The sequence below is a fragment of the Thalia democratica genome, chromosome 8, assembly GCF_965202585.1.
Source record: "Thalia democratica chromosome 8, ktThaDemo2.hap1.1, whole genome shotgun sequence".
In the NCBI taxonomy this organism is placed as follows: Eukaryota; Metazoa; Chordata; class Thaliacea; order Salpida; family Salpidae; genus Thalia; species Thalia democratica.
Genome location: NC_139172.1, coordinates 34,212,047 through 34,234,379, shown reverse-complemented (window position 1 = coordinate 34,234,379; position 22,333 = coordinate 34,212,047). Strand labels below are relative to the sequence as shown.

General features: G+C 26.6%; 1 pseudogene across 1 annotated transcript in view; it reads right to left on the bottom strand.

Annotated features, from left to right (window-relative positions):
• Positions 1-2,578: 2,578 nt before the first annotated feature.
• LOC145843167 (large ribosomal subunit protein uL1-like) overlaps positions 2,579-22,333 on the bottom strand; it is a 30,569-nt pseudogene continuing 10,814 nt past the window's right edge. Inside the window, exons 3-5 of the transcript XR_014370222.1 lie at positions 8,065-8,217; positions 4,811-5,077; positions 2,579-2,789 (exon numbers count right to left, since the gene is read on the bottom strand). The product of XR_014370222.1 is annotated as a large ribosomal subunit protein uL1-like (transcript). The remainder of the gene's footprint in view (positions 2,790-4,810; positions 5,078-8,064; positions 8,218-22,333) is intronic.

The window sequence follows — 22,333 nt, the reverse complement described above, 5'->3', positions numbered from 1 at the left end:
AATTCTTCAAGTAAACGCATTAATAAATTAATTTTCCTTCATTTATTGAATTTTCATAAGTTTAAAATTTTATAATATAGAAATTATTTACTATCAGCTCGTAAGTAGTGATGTACCGGACCCGGACTTTTTTTTAAAATTAGAATGCGGCCGGAATCGGACTTTTTTTTCAAATTAGAATCCGGCCGGAATCGGACTTTTTTTTTCAAATTAGAATCCGGCTAGTGAGTCCGGTACATCACTAGAATAAACTAGCCTGAGTCAGAATGAGGTTTTTAAAAACTGAAAAAAAAGAACTTTAATCTAATAATAAGTAGAACAGCTAGCCACAAGGTTTACAAATTTAGGTGTTATTTACATTTAAAAATCTGAAATCAAGTTCTTGAACAAAATACACTAGAAAATTACAAAATATTGAAAACTGGATCAGCTCAAACTCATTCAAAATCTAAAAGAAAACTAGCCTGAGTTTTTATAAAAACTAAACTAGCCTGAGGCAGTCCAAGATTTTCTAAAATTTTCAAAATAGCAGGGTTGCCACTGTTTAAGTCAATAAAACTAGCTAGAGTGAGTATAAACAAGCCTGAGTCAGAATGAAGTTTTTAAACACTGAAAAAAATTACTTAAATCTAATAATCAGTAGAACAGCTAGCAAAGGTTGACAATTTGGTAGTAAAGTTGTGGACTGATTGTGGTACACTTAACTTATTACTACTACCCATCATAATTAAATCCTACCTTATTTAATTAATATCTAACAAATACTAAATTCTAACTAAGACTACTTTCTATAATCAGACACGACAGTTTTGAGTGATGAATCTTTTATATAAACCACAACAAGAAATACTAGCATATACAAAATTATTAATTACTTTGGTAACACTTTAAAAACTGGAAGCTATTTAAATCTATATCAAAAGACTTAAAACAAAAATCTAAAAATTAAATAAAACTTTTAGTAAACAAGAAACTGTAAAATTTTTGATAAACTATAAACCTGGCTTAAATATTTAAACAATTAAACACCTGTTGAAATATTCACTTTTAAAACAAAACACTACTTACAATAAGCATTCACAAAAACGTTCAAGATACTTTGTTGCTTCAAGCTACACACCAAACTAACTAACTGCTTACATATAAACTGCCTGTCATGTTCTGATGTTTTGTTGCATCAGTATTTAGTTTGAAACATTTCGTAGTATGATTCTCATTGGCTCGTACATTCAACCGTTTTAACTCTAAATATTCTCTGAGTTCAACTTTAAACAATAAATAATGCAAGTATTCATTCCAAAGTTTTCAATTTTACAACATATGTAAAGAGTTGCATTTCATGAAATGTTTATTTCATAGTTTAAATGTAAACAAATGTAAATTAGTCACATGTACAAAATGAGCCAACCACGGTAGGTGTTTAATTTTAACTGACGAAAATGACTCTTATTAATTTACACAGGGTTTGTTTTTGAAAAAATACTTTTCAGTATGCTCTTTTTTTACTAACTAGATCCGGGATCCGGATCTTTGTTAGGATCCGGCCGGAACCGGGCTTTTTTTTCAAATTAGAATCCGGCCGGATCCGGATATCAGACAAAAATGGCAATATCCGGCCGGACCCGGATATTGAGTCCGGTACATCACTACTCGTAAGCAACTGTAAAAGCATGTGGTGTACGACTTGATAAACGGAAAGTTCAATCGTACACCATATCCTTAAGATTTAACATTTTAAGAGTTTTTTTTATTTTGTTAATCTGCAGGGTTGCCACTCGTTTTTTCAATTTTTTTTTTTCAGGTTTTCCAAATTTCTTCCAGGTTTTTAAAAGTACACACTTTTGGGTCTATTTTTAGTTTTAGGTTAATTTCTATTTAAGAAACTGTGTTAAATAGTATAAAAATATTGAAAAGATACCGTAAAGTTACTTTAAATGTCTTTTTTGTTTAAAAAAACTTTTGATGATGACAAAAAACCTTAATTATATGATAGATTTTTTGTGTCAAATCAAAATTTTACAACTAAAAATGTTAACATTATTAAAAATTCCAGGTTTTTCCAGGTTATTTTAGCCTAAATTGTCAAATTACAGGTTTCCAGGTTAAGTGGCAACCCTGTAATCTATCAATAAACAATATAAACGTTTGTTAGTTGCACATCTTATAGATAAGATTTTAAATGAACTAAACTTTAACTTAAGTTGCAAAATTAAAGTTTAAACATTGAGACACTATAAGACGATCATTTAAAAGTAAACCCACTTCTTGATAAAATCTAAAAATTATACAATTCGGTATTGATGGAGGAATGTAATCACTATTATATTCATAGAGAAACAAATTAATTAGCAGTACACGTCAAAATGCGAAAATTTACAAGGGCTAAAATCAACTCATATCAAAGAAAAAGTCGAGAGCTAAAATAAATTAGTTAAATGTAAGGACAAAACATCTTATGTTAAGTAAATTGTAACAATCACTTATAATAACTCATTTTTTAATTATCACACACAAGTAATACAAAATAATTGATAATTGACTAGCTCATTCAACTACACACAAAACCAAGCATAATTTATTACAGTCTCTGGGGCCTGCCCATGGTGGACTTGACGTTCTGCCAGTTCTTCTTCAGCAGCGAAACGAGGAAGTTGACGGCCAAGTTGAGGTTCTGCACCAGCTCGTCCTCGCCCATTCCCACGTTGCCGATGGCAACCGCCAAGCACAGCACCTTCTTCATCTGGAACTTGATGGTGCACTTGAGCTCGGAGACCTGTGATAATATTGGGGTTTAGTTTGTGGAAAATTGTCATGTAAATTCAGTAAAGCTACATGTTTTTGCGATTGAGCTCAGAGACCTGAGAAGATAAGATTTGGGATGTAGAACATTGTGATGATGTTTCAAAACTTATTTTATTTATTAATTGTCAGATGTTAAACTATCAGTTGATTTTGTGATTATAATTTAAGTGAAAATAAAAAATGTATGTAAAATAATTTTCCAAAAACAAAGACTAAAACACTCAGATATGGTTGCCACAGATCAAGCTAAAAAAAAATTCCTGACTTTTTACTAAAATTTTCCTGACTTTTATAAATTAAAATTCTTAATTTAAACTTATTCTAAAAAACATAATCAAAACTTGAAACTATATAAAGCTTTTAATCTTCTTTTTATACAGCTAATAAGAACAGTTTTTATGATAAATTCAATCATCTAACTTCCATTACACCACTTAAACCATTTGTGTATGATTGATGTAATTGCAATAAACAGCTTTATCAGCAAAATACTTGTATTTTCTTACTTGAAACAGTTCTAGTTTGTATGCATACATATAATATTTAATTCTTCTTCTGGATGTTATAGTTTCTTCTTTCATACTGTTTTCAAGCAGAGCTTTATTTATACTAAACTCTCGTTCAACCTCAGCCTGGTCATCGCGCAACATTAATAATGGTTGCAACAACTTTCCGTGATAAGATTTGGCAGGAAATTTCAATGTTTCAAAATAGAATTGGTCCAAACGATCTTCACTTTGCTTTAAGCTCTTGAACTTTAATGCATTAATTGGACAGTTTACCAAAGTTCTTAATTGTTCAATGCTAGCATCACCTTCAGAGTTGGAGCACTTTTTTACTTTATTAATGAGTGCACAATGTTGGCAAACCGCTTAACAACAATTGTGACTCCTAATTTTTCAAGGCATGCGAATTTAGGCATGACATATTTTTTACGAATCTGCTTCTGATAGCCATTCTGCTCCGGAAATTTTCAACCGGTTTTATAACAGATACTCTAAATTCTTTGTTGAAATTTAAGACCTTTTGTTCCTCAACTAGGTCTTTTTTCCTCAAAATTGCAAGCAAACTGTTTGCAGCACAACCAAGATCAAGGGCAGGTTTTAGGGAAGCTTGATCACTCAATTCGACTTTGAATAACTGGTTAAGGTTGAGGTTCGTAACTATCACGTCTTTAATAACGATGCACAGCAATTTAATTACCAAGCACAAAATGTCCTCATGCATAAACGCAACAACAGGCTGGGTACTCTGGTACAATGTCAAAAAAAGCTACATGAGAGATATCACATAACTAAAGAAATGTAAGAAAAAATTTGTTTATATATCACAGTTTCACTATAGAAGTGTCCTTGCCACAGATCATCAATACTAAAATACATAAAAAAACTGCTCGTTCAATTAGTTGTTCAATATATTAATAGAAAAAAATTGCAGTTTTATACAGGATATTTTATTAATTTTTACCAGATGCATTGGAAGTTGAGAAATTTTGTAAATTTCTAGGAAAATTTTGCAATTTTAGTCTGACTTGAAAGAATTTTTGATTAAATTTTTACCATTTGAAGGCTTTGGAAAGTAAGGAATTTTGTAAATTTAAACTGACAAAATTTGACTTTAAAAAAAAATTTTGTCAAATTTCCTGACCTTTTTTCAAAAACCCCCATTTTTTTCAGATTTTTCCTGACTTTTGTATTTTTTAAATTTTTTCCTGATTTCCTGACCATGTGGCAACCCTGCTCAGATGAAACCAAAACAAAACTTTAGGCAATAGATAAAAAAAGTAGAAAAAATGCTAGATATATTAAGCCGTTTTAAGGTGTTTAATAAAAAGCTTCAAGTGTGTGAAAACAAAACCGTAAATATATTTTTCTGATGTTTAAGATTAAAAAAAAATATCAAAAATATTTTCGAAAATTTATAATTTTAATTTAAACAATAAACATAATATGAAATCAAAACAATTAAAAACTTGAGAGATAACAAAAATAATTAACTTGTGCATCATGTTTTCTGAGTGGGTGAGGAGTGTGGGAATTTACCAGCCTTGGAAAGACCTGGACCCAACAACCTGGGAATCTGCCTGATCAGGGATTCGGATGCCATGAAGGCGTCGTAAGACTTGGCCAGCTTCCTCACCAGCTTTTTGTCCTTGTTCAGCTTCTTAAGGTCCTCAACCGCCATGAACGGGATGTCGTTGGCCTTTGCCTCATCGCAATGCTGAGCATCTCCAAGGATGCACACCCTGTACGAGTTCTTAAGCACATGGGGAAGTCTGTACAAAATAACATATTTAATATTTATATATAATACATACTTTTTTATTACTACATTCTAGTCTCCTAGTCCTTGGGTAAGTGTGGAAGTCTGTTTGGGTAGAAAACTAGTCTTAAGTTGAATGCAATGTAAGAAGTGTAAAAATTATAAAAAATAGCATGTTAACTTTTGGAAGATGGCAATACGCTAACTTATCTTGAAACATTAAGTAAAACTGTCAGGTTAAAGAGATTTATTTAAAGTGAGTAGTTAACTTATATAAGTTAATTTGGAAGCCTGATAAGAAGATTGTTGATAAGCTCAAAATATAATAAGTCAAAGTCTATAATAAACTACTTATGTTAATAGTATTGTGTAAACTTTAAAATAATTTATTTTAGTTGCTTCGTCACAATGCTGCGCGCCTCCAAGGATGCACACCCTGTACGAGTTCTTGGGCACGTGGGGGAGTCTGTTGAGTGGAAAATTGGTAAAAAGTCTAAGGTAACATTGTTATTTGCAATTGTATGTTAGTGGAAATTTTGATTTTTGTTATAATATATTCCTAGTGTGCACACTAGGGTGCATCTGTAGCCCCGACCTTGGAACTTTATTGAGTAGAATTTTTTGATCTTGGAAAATCACATGTATAGAAAGCACAAGAAAAATTGGCTTCCTAGCTTTAAGCCTGCTGGAGCAAATTCTTTTTGAAAATTTTGCTTTATATTGGTATATCTATGAAAGGGAAAAAAGACTATTTCACTAAAAACATATTTTCTCCTACGTTTTTTGAGTTAATTACCTAAAACGGTTAGGAAATGTTTCTTGTCATATCTAGAAAATTCTGTATTAACAAAGTTTAAAAAAAAATTCTATGGAAAAATAACGAAAAAAGTTCAGTTATCATTTTTACAATAGTTTTTTAATTATCTTAAAACGTTGTTTATTCAGTATTTTATAAATATACCAAATAAAATTTCATAACTGTTTTAGGTAATTATCTCTCAAAAAACGTAGGAGAAAATTATTTTTTAGTGAAATGATCTTTTTTCCTCTTATTAAATATACCGGTATAAAGCAAAATTTTCGAAAATAATTTGCTCCAGCAGGCTTAAAGCTAGGAAGCTAATTTCTTGTTCTTTCTATACATGTGTTTTCCTAATTTCAAAAATTTTACTCAGCCAAATTCCAAAATTTTCATTTTTGGTGCAACAGATGCACCCATGCTGTATGAATTCATGGGAGAGTTTAAAAAGGTTGTTGATAACTTTCAGGTACAATAAGTTTTAGTAAGTGATAAATAGCAGATTGGAATTTATAAAAGGGCAAACTTATATTGGTACTTTGGTGAAACTTTGTTGGAAAGCTTTACTTTAAGTAATGTGATAATTAGTTGAGATTTATATTAATTTTTCATTATTTGATAGTCATTTAAGATCGTTTATATATTTCAAGTCGAATTTTAAGATGTAGCTAGTTGGTTTTTCAATATGGCATTTCGCAAAAATATTTTTATCCTGGAACTACTGTATTTAATGTTAAAGCTTATTTTATTTTACTTTCTACATTGAGTTGGCATGAAACTTATAGTGCAAACTAGTGAAAGATATCAATTTGTTGAAATTTTGTTTAAAATAATAATGACAGTGCAAACTTTTTGTCATGGTATTTTTAATTACTGCATTCAAAGTTCAAGACCGCTGTGGCTTTACGTTTATTAAAATTTATTTACAGTCATTTGATTTTTAATCAAAATTTTAGATCAAGTTGGGTTAAAGTTTCTTATGCAAACAAGCGAGGTACTTTATTTTAAAATGTCTCTGAAATTACTATCAAACTCTACTCATATTTTGTATTTGGAGTAGTGTTAGCGAACTTTCAGACCTTTATTTTGCTGGTACTTGAAATCAAAAAACATTGAAAAGTTTGGTGACTTTCGATTAAAACCAGCTTTCAAGTTTGCATCAATAGCGAAAAAATAATGCTACATAAATTGGAAATTTATATCAACAAAGCAGTAGTAATTAAAAGAGAACTTCATACATGTTTAGTTAATCACAGGACAGTAAAAATTTAAGAGGATTGTCAAATGTTTTTTGAAAATTTTCTCCAGGTTTTCAAAAGTACACATTTTTGGGTCTGTTTTCAGTTTAAAGTAATAAACTGTTTAAATAGTATAATATCATTGAACAGATACCGTAAAGCTACTTTAAATGTGTTTTTTAATAAAAAAAAAATTGATGACAACAAAATTTTTTATTAAACAATAGATTTTTTGTGTCAAATCTATTACTAGTGTAAAAATATAATATATATTACTGAACACATTTGTTCAATTTTATTAAGCACTGAGTAAAAACATTATAACCAGAAGATTTATAATAAAACAACGTGAATTGTTGTGTTTTATTAAAACTTAAAATGAAACGCTTACATGAGTATTAAAATTCAAACAAACAGCTAAGTTGTTGAACTAAACTGTAATGTTTAAACTGTATATTTTTTATGAATTTTCATAATTATGACGTATATAACCTACTCAAAACAAAATAATGAAGATTCTTAATTTTTTTTAGAGATTCAACAAAAGGTTTTAAGCATTTATTTTTACAAATACTGACTGATTTTGTCTTAAGTAACTAAATCATTATTTAGAAATAAATTTACATCTCAATTTGATCTCATGAAGATTTATCAAGCTTTTACTATCAAAAATTTGATGCATTTGAACTGAGAAAAACTGAGATTCTCAAATTTTTAAATAAAAAAACTGATTTAGCCTGACATTTTCAACTTTTTTCAAAAAAACTGATTTAGCCTGACTTAGCCTGAGGCGCACGAACCCTTTTTTTAATTGCATCATTTAAAGTCACATTACAAAAATAGCTACCCATACATTTAAACACCCTGGGTTGGGGTTGCGTTCCAAATTAATGAATCTTCTCAGCAAAAAAAGAGACACATAAGTGTCACAATTTCATAGTGTAAAACATGAATCAGTCTAACTTGACGGAGCCGCTGAAACGCTTGTCCTTCTGGGGATCGTAGTTCTTCAAAGAGATCTGGAGCTCAACAGTCTCAAGGAAGTTCCTCTTCTAGTCAACTGAGCCTTGGCGGACGGCTCCTACGCACTTGTAGAGGGTTTCACAGGATACCTTACTGTAAAAAATATATAGTTGTTTATTTTTCTAAAACCAATGGGTAAAAAGTTCAAGTTCTGAATAATATTGTAATTGTACAATTTTACACTAATATTTGCACTTAAAACTAAAATAAATAAGTTGTGCAATACAAGTGTGTTGCAAAATGAGTTTAGTACATTAAACAGCATATAAAGTTTCTAATTTAAATTTAAATGTAAATTTGTTTTTAATTTAAATGTAAATGTAAAGTAGATTTTCACAGTTGTCTGCAGCATATTGTCTGTTTCAGGTTTGCATTGTCTTTGAGTTAAAAAAATATCTTGAGTGACCTTAAAATGTCCTGATTTATCCTTAGTTTTTTCAAATCCTAAAAAAACAAAAAACTTTTCAAAATCTATAAAATTCTAGTTCTTAACAAAATTGGTTAAAAAATAACAAAATATTGATCTAAATCTCATTCAAAATCTAGAAAACGGTTGAAGTTTTGAAACTATTCTGAGTTTTCTATAAAAAAAGTTAACTATCTTGAGTTAGCTCAAGTTTAAAAAAGAAAATTGAAACATCTTGTATTATTCTGAGTTATATATAGTCATCGTGAGATTTACAAAAAACTTATAGAGGGTTGCCAAATTTTTTTGAGAAATTTCTTCCAGGTTTTCAAAAGTACAAGTTTTTGGGTCTATTTTTAGTCTAAAGATAAGTTTGAGGTTAAAATGCTGAGTTACATGGTTGCCACTGATCAAGCTGAGAAAAATTTCCTGACTTTTTCCTGACTTTTTACCAAAATTTTCCTGACTTTTCTAAATCAAACTCTTTAATTAAACCTATTCTAAAATACATAATCTAACACTTGAAATAAAGCTTTCAATCTTATTTTAATACAGGTTTAAAACGACAGTTTTTATTGCTAAATTCTATCATCAAACTTCCAGTACATCACTTAAACCATCCATTTGATGTTTGTAATAAACAGCTCTATCAGCAAAATACTTGTAATATAACTTATAAACACAGCTTGTCTGAAAAAAGACACAAATTTTTAGCATTTCCTAGCATAAATGTATCTAGATAAACAAATGACATATAAGGAACTTTTACAATTAAAACCTTGAATTAATAATTAACTTTCACAACTAAAATCTTAAAGCAACAATAAAACTTTACAGTTAAAACCTTAAAACTAAACTATATATCTGTTGTATAAAATATTTTATCTTATCATTTAGTATAAAATTTTAACAAATAAATATACTCTTATATACTTTAAAAACTTCAGTTTCTCTACAAAAATACAAACAATAAGTAAACTTAATTTTGACATGTACCTCTCTTATAACTTATTTTATAAATTTATTATTTCACTAAATTTAAAAATTATAAAGAGGTAAAGTTAGATAAAATACTAATCTAACTGATTAGTTATAAAGAACTCAATTATTAACTTAAACAAAAAACACTTTGATTCTAAAATTATGCTAGATAAACTTTTGTGTATATATCACAGTTTAAATATTAAAGTGTCCTTGCTACAGATCATCAATACTAAAAAGCTTAGAAAATCTGCTTGTTCAAGTAAGCTACTTGTTCAATATGTTAATAGAAAATTTTTGCAGTTTTATAAAGGATATTTTACTAATTTATACCAGATAAAGGCATTGGAAATGAAATTAAGTATTTTTGTAAATATCTAGAAAAATTTTGGAATTTTTTTCTGACTTTAAAGGACTTATAATTAATTATTACATTTTGAAGGCTTTGGAAAACAAGGAATTCTGAAATTTAAACTGACAAAATCTGACTTTTTTTTTTAAATTTTATCAAATTTCCTGACTTTTCCTGACATTTTTTCAAAACCCCCCATTTTTTCCTGACTTTTACTGACTTTTGACATTTTTTAGAATTTTTCCTGACTTTTCCTGATTTCCTGACTTTTCCTGACCGAGTGGCAACCCTGTGAGTAGTATAACAGCATTGGAAAGATACTGATAAGCTAATTTTAATCTGTTTTTGATAAAAAATTTTCAATGATAACAAAAACATTTATCTTTATGTAGGGGTAGGGAGTACTTAGGTGATGTTTGCTGGACGTATGAGCATTATGATTTGGATGTGTTTTTGCTTCATTATGAAAAATAAAATTCAAAAAAAAAAAGTGCTGCCCAAAAATCACATACTTTTTGATTTTTTGACTTAAAAAGTAATAAAATCATTTATAAATGACATGTCCTAGACTTATAATTTATGTCTTAAATGAAAGCTTATCTTATTTACATATATTTAAAGACATATTAACTGCTTTTAAAGTATTATGACGTCATAATTACCCTAAATGTGCAAAATTCAAATAAGTACATATGATTCAGATGTGTTTTTGCTTAGTTAAAAAGTATCTAAAAAAAAATATATTTTTGCAAAAAAAAAGTTGCAGCCAAAAACTGATTTCAACCCCAAAAATCACATATTTTTTGATTTTTCGACTTAAACAGTAATAAAATTACTTATACATGTCCTAAACTTATAATTTATATCTTAAATGAAAGCTTATAAATAAAGGCATAAATTAAAGACATTTCAAATGCTTTTGTTGTATTATGACATCATTATTATACTAAATATGCAAATTTTGTCTGTAAAATCTGACCTTATTTTCTAATATAAAAAGTATATAACACAAGATCAACAACAACAGCATCCAAGACATTCATACAACCGGTTTCGTCCTAATTAGGACTCATGAGCCAAGAATAGTCGCAATTAACCGCTATTGTGATCTTAAACAAGCGGGCTTAAGTACAAAGTACTGAAGCGACCGTTTGTGGGTAAAGTTGAAAAAATGACATAGCTAAATTCATTTAACGTCTAAGACATTGTCAGCTTATTGTGAGATTATGGTCTGCGCTCGTTTGATCAGTTTTAGCCAATATTTATTTTGGCTATCATCAACAAAGTTGAGATGTTTAATCAATAATAAACAATGAACTTTACCGCAAAATCAACAACAACAGCATCCAAGACAATCCTACTTTTCTTTTCAACTTTACCCACAAACAATTGCTTCAGTACTTTGTACTTAAGCCCGCTTGTTTAAGATCACAATAGCGGTTTCTCACAACTATTCCTGTCTGATGTGTCCTAATTAGGACAAAACAGGTCGTAGGATTGTCTCGGATGCTGTTGTTGTTTATCTTGCAGTAAATTTCATTGTTTATTATCAATGGCATAAAACATCACAATTTTGTTGATGATGGCCAAAATAAATACTGGCTAATATAAAAAGCAAATTATTCTGCTGCTTTACTATTAGTTTTTGATTTAGAATATAAAATGTGTCAAGTCAGCTAGGCAGAAAGATATTACAGATGTAATGTCATTTCAATTGCATGTTTACATATATATAAATTTTAGTTAAACTTTTTGTGTGGGATTAAAATTTTACTACTTAAAATGCAAAAATTATTCAAAATTCCAGGTTTTTTAAATTAAATTAACAAATTGAAGGTTTTTCCAAGATTCCAGATTTTTTGGCAACCCTGTCTATAATATCCTGAGTTATCATGAGTGTCCTGAGTGTGTGGCTACCCTGCTATTTCATAGTATTTAACTAAATGTTTGTATTTATCATGTAGAGTAAATAATGATATCACTTTAACTATTACTGTTTACATAATATAACATTTAACTACTTTAAAAGGGTGGCCACTAGCGTTGAAAAGATAATGTATATCTACTTTAAATGTGCTATTAAATAAAAAAAATAGATGATGACAAAAGCATTTGATCTATAATGATAGATTTTTTGTGTAAAAATAAAATTTTACTACAGAACACAGGGTTGTCACTTGTTTTTTTCAAATTTTTTTCCAGGTTTTCCAAATTTCTTCAAGGTTTTCAAAAGTACACATTTCTGGGTCTATTTTTAGTTTTAAGTTAAGTCTAAGGTAAAAAACTGTGTGAAATAGTATAAAAACATTGAAGAGATAGTGTAAAGCTACTTTAAATATGTTTTTTACTAAAAAAAATTTTTGATGATGACAAATTTTTCGAGTCAAATTTAAATTTTACTACTGAAAATGTGAAAATTGTTAAAATTCCAGGCTTTTCCAGGTTATTTTTGCCTAAAATGTCGAAGTTCAGGTTTTACCAGGCTTCCTGGTAAAGTGGCAATCCTGTGAACATGTAAAAATTATTTGAAATCAGTTTTTAGAGGACTTTATTCAAAATTTCAGGTTTTTCAAGGTTTGTTTAGCACAAACTGTCAAATTCCAGGTTTTTCAAGGATTCAAGATTTAGTGCCGACCCTGTATTTACTTACTGATTACTATTTTAATTATAAATAAATGATGATTCATTGGAATATTTTTTTATTTATATGGTTGATGATAACCAAAACTTTTATAAATTATTAGAAATATCTATGCCATTTATATATTGTTGTGGTCATTGTTAAGTCAATAGATGATATGACATCATTTATTTTTAAAGAAATATATGATTGTAAATTTCAGAGTGACCATTTAGTCCTGAGATTTGAAAAATAAGGCAAAAAACTTAATTTATTAAATAATTAATATACTTTAGATAAAACAATGAAATTTAATTAGATACAAATCATCTATTATTTTCAATAAGTTTTATCTTAATTAAATTGATTTTTTTGTTTGAAAAAATATTTAATACAACATAACATTATTATTTTTTAATAAACTTTGATTTAATATAAATATATTACTTTCAACATTTATTTAAAAAAAAATGGACAAGTAAAACTTAACCATATAAAAGTTCTGAAAGAAAATAGTAAACCTGGAAGAGATTTCAAAAACACAGTGGAAAAATAAATGAAATTATAAATTTCATACAATAAAAACATATTTAAGCTGAAATATGTGGTGCATCTACTACAGATTATGATAATGAGTTGTATTAATAAAAACTTAAAATACAACAACAATCTAAAATAAAAAGGATTACTCACAGAATAAATAATCTTATGAAAAAATGTTTGTCCTCAATATATCATTTATTATAAAAGCTTTTGAAAATTTAATAATTAAAGATAAATTTCAAAAGAAATAACAAAGAATTAAAACCTTAACAGTCAAAACAATTAGTCACATGATAAGTTCCTATATTTTTGTTCATATTAAGCAAACCATAAACAAAACTAGACTTAAATTTTTAGAAAATTAAACTAAAATAATATAACGTTCAAAGTAAGCAGTAAATACAAACCTCATCTTTTAGGTTGGATTGAGTTGAATAACTTCAAACTGTAAGAAATATTAACTAATGACTTTTTAGCAGGTGTCCTTCCAAATGGTTTTACTATTTCTGCAAATAAGAACCTGTTTTTAATGGTTGACTGAGCATTAAAAAGCGTTTAAAATACTAGCTTTCAAAATTCAACAAAAACTAGTCAAAGTCACTATGTAAGCTAACAAGTAAATTAAGCAACAGAAAAAAGTCAATAATAAAAGATCGTTAAATTTCAAACTTATCAAAGTATATGAGCGAATAAATTAAATAAGGAACTAATTTTAAATTAATTGTTTTTAAGTTTTGTCCAAAATTATAAAGTGAAAAAATATATAACTTTTTTTCATTATAGTTACAGTTTATTGCTAGTTTTTTATATACTTAATGTGGTAAAAAAAAATAATTATATTCTTTAGCGTTAATTTATTTCTAGAAGAAAAAACATTGAACCATGAAAAAATATTTAATTTCATCTTTTTCACACTTATTAATATAATTATACATTTTAAATTTTCTCATTAAAAACTAAACCAATTTATGACTAATTTACTAATAGTTTATTTATACTATTAATATTGATAGATAATTGTTTTTTTTAAATACTTTCTTGAATAACTGAAAATAATGCTGATTAGTTTAATATAAAATATATTGTTTTTAATTGTATAACAAATTTTGTAAATATGATTTAGTTTTAAATAATCATCCAAAATAAAACTTATAATAATACGAAATAAACTATTAATTTAATTAGAACTAAATGACTAAAAAGTTCTATAAGATTATACCCTTTATTATAAAAGATAAAATAATGAAACTCTTATACATAAAAATATTTCAATAAATAAATAGTTTAAGTATCTAAAAAGGCTAAATACTCATCTGAGTAGACTTTTCTAGTTTTTGTTAACATTTTATTTTATTAGACAGATTTTTGATATTATTAGAACCCGTATTTAAACTATGATTTTGAAAAATTAATCAACTAATACTAAAAAATTAAAAAATATTAATAAAGTATCAATAAATAAAAAACAAATTTACATCCTCAACCAATTTCCATCAACTCATATCTTTTAATTATTGTTTCTTTTTAATTAATGAGACTATCGAAACATCTATACAACTCATTAAAGTTTTTGAGAACATTAATATCATTCAACGCACACTGCCTACATTAAAATACTATACACGAGTAAGTTTTGATAAATGCAATCTAACAATGAACCTTAACATTTTATTTAGTTATCGACCAAGTTGCATTTTACAAAACTTGATTAGTAACTGTATTTTAAAACCTTAATATTAATACTTTTAACATAAAGTTAGATTATAAACCAAAATAAGTAACAATATTTACGGTTTTTTATAGAATGAATTATATATTTAAGCTGAATGGAAAGAAAAACTCTTTAAGTTTATAATTAATAAGTAAATGTAAAAATAAATAATTGAAACTAAAAATAGAGTAATTTATTTGTACTCAAAACATATAAAAAAGACATAGAGTTTGTAAGGGGCAGATTTTAAATTTTTTTAAGTTTAAGTCATAATATTAACTTTATATTTCTTCATAACACTTTAAGTCAAAGAAGTTAATACTTACATAAGGTTCGTGAAAATTACTGCTAGTGATATTTTTTGTTTCTTGTATTATTTTTATGGTGTATCATATTTTTTTTTACTAAGCAGTTTTAATAATGTACATATACTGTAGTGTTGCAAAAAACAATATACTTTTTGGTAAGTAATAAACTATTGAATCAAGTGTTGTGTATGGAAAAGAACTGCAATAACTAATTTTGTGGGTTAAAGTAAAATATGCGAAATATATAAACCCAAAATTGGAACTTCTCATGCATACTCGTTAGCTGAATGGTTTAAGTCGTCCGGCCCATTTATTTGTAATCAATGGACCCAACTTCGAAACCGCCATTAAGCACATTTTTATTTGAAATTACAAGTGAGTAATATTTTAATTTTTAACAAAGGAGTTATTTATCATCATAAGACTAGAAATAAAAAAACATTAATTGTTAGTTATTTTTTTTTAGATTAAAAGAAAACTTATTTTGTGTTTATCACAATAATAATTTTATCTTTATATTATAAGGTCATATTGTTAAACAGGTTTATTAAATACTAATTTAAATATGTTTATAGATCATCTTGAATAAACATAAAGCAATTTATAACTTTTAAAAATATTAAAAAAAAGTTTGAGCCATATATTATTTGTATTTCTTTAACAATTGTATATTTGAGGTTCTAAATTGAAAAAAAATAATTCTCAACTTATTTAAAATTTAGGAGACAGATATACAAGATTAATTATTTAAGATTTTTATTTGCAAAACTAAGTTTCACCCTTTAAGGGACCTTCAGTTACAATTTAAATTTGAAAAATAAAAGTAAAATAAAAAAAGTTTTTAAATAAGCTCTTATAACATAGAACAAATGGTTATAAGTTTTACTATATCAATTAAATAAAATTTTTTATTATGCAAATATTGAAGTGAAACACACTTCAAACTATACTGAAACTAATATAAAAAAACTATGTAAATGCTACTTTTAATGGCATAGGGGGTAAGTGGGTGTGCCTTGTTTTTAAAAGTTGATCTTTGACTTAGCTAGCAGTTGCTTTTCACATTTTTTTTTGATAGTACGACATTCTAGTTAAGAAAAAAATATAAATGCATTTATTTCGGAGGTTTAACATCAAAGTATGTTATACTTTTAAACATAAGTATAAATACTGTGAGCACAATGCAAGAAAAACATTTATTAGTCAGCAAAAAGTTTTATACAATTTAGATTTCAAAACTATTTTTATAATCATAATTTTACAAACATTTTTCAAAACTTTATTAGACGGAAAAACTTTAAACACAATTTAACACTGAAAAATAAATACCATATCAAAAATGAAATATATACAAAAGTACAAAATTAAACTGTTACACAGTAATAAATTTTGTTACATATGTATTGCTTATAAAAAATGGCTTTAAATAGTTAAAGACTTTAATCGAAAACAAAAGCTTGCTTCATATTTATACTAATTAAAAAAAATATCCACTACTAAATATCAACTTAAGTATCAGAGATCGTTTTAGGTAAACTTTGTAATTTAATTTTTCTAAACACTTTTATCAAAGCAATGCGAAACTTTTTGTTCATTACGTTGTATATGACAAAGTTCCAAATAGAATTAGTGGCAAGTAGAGCCAAAGAAACATGAACCCGTGTGTTCGTATAAGTTTTGATGTAATAATTTTCTTCACATATATAATAACAAATGTGGTTGTACAAAGTTAAAGATAAACAACAAGAGAATGCAAAAACCATAACTACAAGTGTAAAAGACATTTGTATTTCCAATGCTAAGCGTTTAGAGATTTTTCTGTTTAATTGTTTTGACTTCATCTAGTTTTTTAAAAGGTTACTGATCGTCAAAATTGTTAAAATCCACATTAACGAAAACAAGCCAAATAAAAGAATTGAAACTACTTTTTGATTTAGTGGTACAACGCAATCTAAACAAGTTTTAAAACGAGGCTGTAAAAAAGCTGTCTTTGATAACACGTTAACGTTTTCAAAAAATGTAAACAAAAATAAAGGTATACATACAATCCAAGTTGTTATTGAAGAAATTTTTGCAATTTTTAAAGTATTCAATGCTTTGTACTTAAAAGGAAAAGCCAAAGCATAATATCTGTCTGTCGCAGCAAAAACTAAAGACATAATTGATACCAAAAAGGCTATTGGTAAGATATACTCTAAAATATTGAATACGCTGTTAATGTTTTCATTATCTTTCAGAATGAGCTTTAAAGTGTTAATGTTGTAGTTATAAACTGTAAAATTTTGACTATTTGTAAGTGTTCTAGGTGTAATAAAATATTCTTCTTCTATAAAAAGATACGATTTTCTACTATAAGACAAAACTGAAATGTAAATAAAGTAAAAACTGATCAAAGATCCCCAAACAATGTCTGAGATGGCAATCGAAAATTTATAAATGTATTGACTATGACGCAGTTGCTTTGACTTCCAAACAACCAATAGTATTGCGATGTTTCCAAAGATTGAAGTTATTCCGATGAGTAAAAAAACAACCGACACAGTAAAAATTTCAACCTTGTGTCTGCAATAAGAACTTGTAATTAAATTTACCTATCATAACATTTTATAATGGAAACAAAATAGCACAACTGCGTAGTTTTATTTATTATTGTTCGTAGTTGACATATTTTGAAAAAATATTCTAGATAAAAACTAACCAGAAACATTAAATCTATAAACAATAAAGTAAATAATTTAACTTTATAAATACTGTTTTATATGAACTTTTTTGAAAATTTAGCTTACGATTTTTTTAGAAATTTTTAAAACACCATGACTTACTTTGTTCTCGATATTTCATTCCATACAGTTGTTTGAACTAAGTTTGTTACTTCAACTGTAACATCTTTAGCCCGAAGGTACCATAGTTCGATTTGTTGCACTTTAAAAACATGTTTTTTTCTTTGACCGTACTTATAGTACAACTCACAAAAATAAGTACTTTTTGAATTTTTTTCAATATGAGAGACTCGATAAGAGTTGCAGTACCAATCTAGCCCCAATGTGTAAACTTCAATGTTTTGTAAAATATCAGCTTCTATTCTGTAATAAGATACCAATTCTTTAAAAGGTTGCCTGCTTCTACAATTGAGTACAATTTTGTAGTAGTATAGCTCTTCGAGATTTATATCTGCAACATTGAAGTAATTCCATTTGCTCTTAAAACCTTCACATGAACATTGATTAATAGTTTGTTTTACTTCTTTGCTTAAATTTGATTGAGTTTTTAATATTTCATACGATTCGACTTCGATGAAAACACCATTTTCATTGCATTTTAGATTTAAATCTACAGTGGGCTCAGGTATTCGTGGAAAAGGGTCAAAAACTACTGGTGGTGGAGGGTTTTTGGTAAATAATTTCGTCAAGCTTTCGGTAGTAATTATTTCGGTTGTAGGTTTCAAATTTTTCTTTGCATTTACACAGGGTCTTTGTAAATTTTCGAGGAAAAATACTAACAAAAAAAATCTACAGTCAATAATCATAGTTTCTATCTTTTTTTAAATTTCTTGCACTATTGTCTGCAATGGTAACAAAATATAGTTAATTTAGTAATTTCTTAACAGTAAAATACAATCATTTCTATAATGCAAGGGTGAGCAAATTACGGCCTAATGCGGCCCTTAAAGCCAAAACCTGCGGCTTGCAAGGTATTTTTAGCTAAAACCATACTTTTTTAAGAACATATAAAAATAGTTTGTAATAAAAACTTACAATTAGGCTCTTAATTCAACAAATAATTATTACTAGTGATATATATTGCTCATTTTGTCACACTTTTGGTTGGGTCGGATTTTAAAGCAAAGGTGTTTTCCCTAATATTTGCTGAACCATCAATTAAAATTTTTGTTTTTATTATTTTAAATATTTATACCCTTAACCCTAACCCACCTTACCCAAAATATATATATATGTTTTTTATTTATACCCTTAACCCTAACCCACCTTACCCAAACATATTAAAAACTAATTAAACATAATTTTTTTTTAATGCTGACTCAGCAAATATTGAGGGATTTTCGTCACATCAACAAAAGGACTCCTTTTGGTATAAAGTAATATTTTTTATACTGATTTCTACAATTATTTTAAAATAAGTGCGGCTCTCGAAGACTTTTTCGAAATAGTGCGACCCGTGAGCAATTTTTTCCGAGAGCCCCTGCCGACCCCTGTTGTAACGGGTTGGATAATTAATTATAAACAAATATTACAAACTAAGAACAAAACAAGTTTAAAAGAAAATTTAAACTAAGCAACTAGATATACATTGTGATAAAGTCAATACAAACTGTGAAAAATCAAAAGTTTCAATTAATTTAAAACAAAAATAACTTTAAGTATGTGTTTAGTTATAACAATGGCAACAATTTTTTTTCTGAAGGTATTTTATAAGCTTATAATAGCCTGATAAAACTTTTTTATAAAATAGTCTATCAATATTTCGACCAAAAAAAAGAACATTTAAATACTAACCCTCAAGATTTTTATTTTAAATTTATTTAAAAATATTTAAATAGTTAGCAATAAAAAGTACTAATTTGTGTAAAACTACTATGAGTTAAAATTTAAATACAGTTTTGTTAATGTGTATAAAAAAGTCATTAATTTTTAAATTTAATACACCATTTTAATATATTTTTTCTATTCTATAAGTGTAAAATGAAAAAGTATATAGTGTGAATGTTAAATAAAAAGTTATTTTATTACGAAATTGTAATCAGATAACAGTAAACTTCTATAAATACGACGAAATCTCTTAACAAAGTCTCTAGAATTTTATGTAAACAAAACATAACATTGTCTAGTGTTATTTTTAAATGTTACAATTAATCGAAATAATGTTCTAAAGCTTTATTCTAAAAGGGTTATGCTGTAACAATAGAGAACGAGTTAAAATACTTCTTTAGAGAACTTTAAAGTAGCTAAATTGCAAAACTGTCTACTTAACACGTTTGAGATGAATTAACATTTTTAAAGTATATTAAATGTTGACTAAAAAACATACCTAAATGAAAAAGTACTACTAGTGTGTGGATATATTATTATAACTTATTCGTTTTTAAAAACATTTTCTTAATTACATTGCATATTCTAGTAGTTAAATTTTAATGCACCTATATCTACATTGTTCGAAAAATAATTATATTTTGTGTTCAAGATAAGCTTTTTGCACGTGTTTAACTTAAATTGTAGAAGTTAAAACTTAATGTCTGCTTAAAAACTATTGAGAAAATTTTATTAGTTATCATACTGTAAGTTTAATTACTAGACAATTTTTTGTACTTAATAAATTACAAAAAACAATAAAATCAACTGAAATAAATTCAAAATGTACGTCTAGTTGTGTCAAACAAAATATAATTAAATATTTGTATTAAGTTTTATTGGGGTACAAAACTTGAAATAATAAAAATCTTCAAAAAACGTTTATGATAATTATTTATTATTTATACTTTGTTTGAAATGTATAGAAACAGACATGGTTTTTTATTATTAAAATCTTCTTGCACTCAAGTCAATTTTGTGTTTTCTGTAAGTCGTAAAAAGATAGAAATATTTTCACTTAGTATAAAAGTTTGTTTTAAAATATCGTTCAGAGCCATTTTGATTACTTTTAATTTCAATTCGTTTATAAGGTACGTAGTTATTCGAAAAACTAAATCTAGTTCCAATTTAAACAAGGTTATCGCTTTTTTCACAAAAGTGCTTTTAGTTTAGTGTTTTTATTACGTGTAATATAATCTTTTCATTACCTTGTTTTTGCAATATAACAAATATAACAAGTAATTAAAAAAAATGAAACTAATTCTAGTTTAACAGTTTTTTTAAATTAAAACTGATTTTAATTTATACCATAGTTGTTGCATCTTAACAATGAGTGATATTACTTGCATAAGTAATGTTGCATAAGTAATATTATTTAAAATTTATATTTAACATAAAACTAACGAAAAAAACAACTCGCTTAAAATTTATTACAACTTCATTTTAAGTTTTGATCTAAGTAAAGCTTTTTTTAACACAATTTATCGAAGTTTCAGTCTTAAAGAAAATAAACAAAATAAATCTATTTAACGTATTGTTCTATCTCATGCATAGTTTTTTTATGGAAGTATTTTAACTAAAGTGCCATTTTATACATGAAACTGATATAAAATAATGATTTTTAAGACTTCTTTATTTTCTTTAGCCCAATACAATCACTGTTACTTAATTAAAGCACAATAAGTATTAACATAACAAAAAGTATTCTAATAAATCGGCAAAGTTAAAATATACAGTGAAAAAAGTTAATTCTTCAAACTAAGTCTGAATAGTTTGATAACTGCAAACTTAAAATTGATATACAAAATGAAGTATTACAGAGAAAGCAGAACTTTTTAAACAGTGTATAGAATTCAATGCAAATTAAGCATAACAAGATTTAGTGTTTTCTTTAAGCATTACGCCATAACACAAATATTGTTCTAAAGCTTTCTACAAATAGCTTAGGCTAAAAATACTTAAAATAATAAAATTGGTCACTAATTTATCGCAGCATTCAATGATTTACAATGATAGACAATAAATTGACAATAATTCTCGTAAAGTTTCAAAACTAATTACGTAGGTATATGAAAAATTTGGGTAATTTTTTAAGACATTTGTTTATTTTTTTACATTGTTTTTATTTTTTTTCTAATTAAAACTTAAAAAAAAAAGATTAAATTAATACGTTTAACAGTCAATTTATTAAAGTTAAGATAAACACATTGGAAAAAATGTAAACAAAAGTATTAAAAATCAAATGTAATTTTTATTTTTAAGAGTAAAATCATATTTGAAAATTAAAACAAATTAAACACAACAAGGACTTTCAAAGTGGTAACAAATAAAATACAGGTGAAGTTTTATTAGTCCCTTGTAAATAAAGATAGAAAATCTTGAGTAGTCTCGGTTTATTAAGTACCAGTGGCGTAGCGTAATATTTATTTCAAATTTTAACATTTTTTAAACAAGTATAGCTTATTTTTCTAATTGAAATTCGATTATAGTTTACTGTACTTGCACAAATGTAAAGTAACTAACATAAAATCAATACTTAACTAATTATTGATAGAAAACAACTTTTATATAGAAATAAAATATTTTGCAAGTGAAAACATTACCAAAGTTGTAATAAAAAAAGTACTTTAAAATAGCTAAACATTTTTTAAAGACAATAGAAAAATAAAAAATAAAGCTAAGTCAGGCTTAGCAAAAATTTG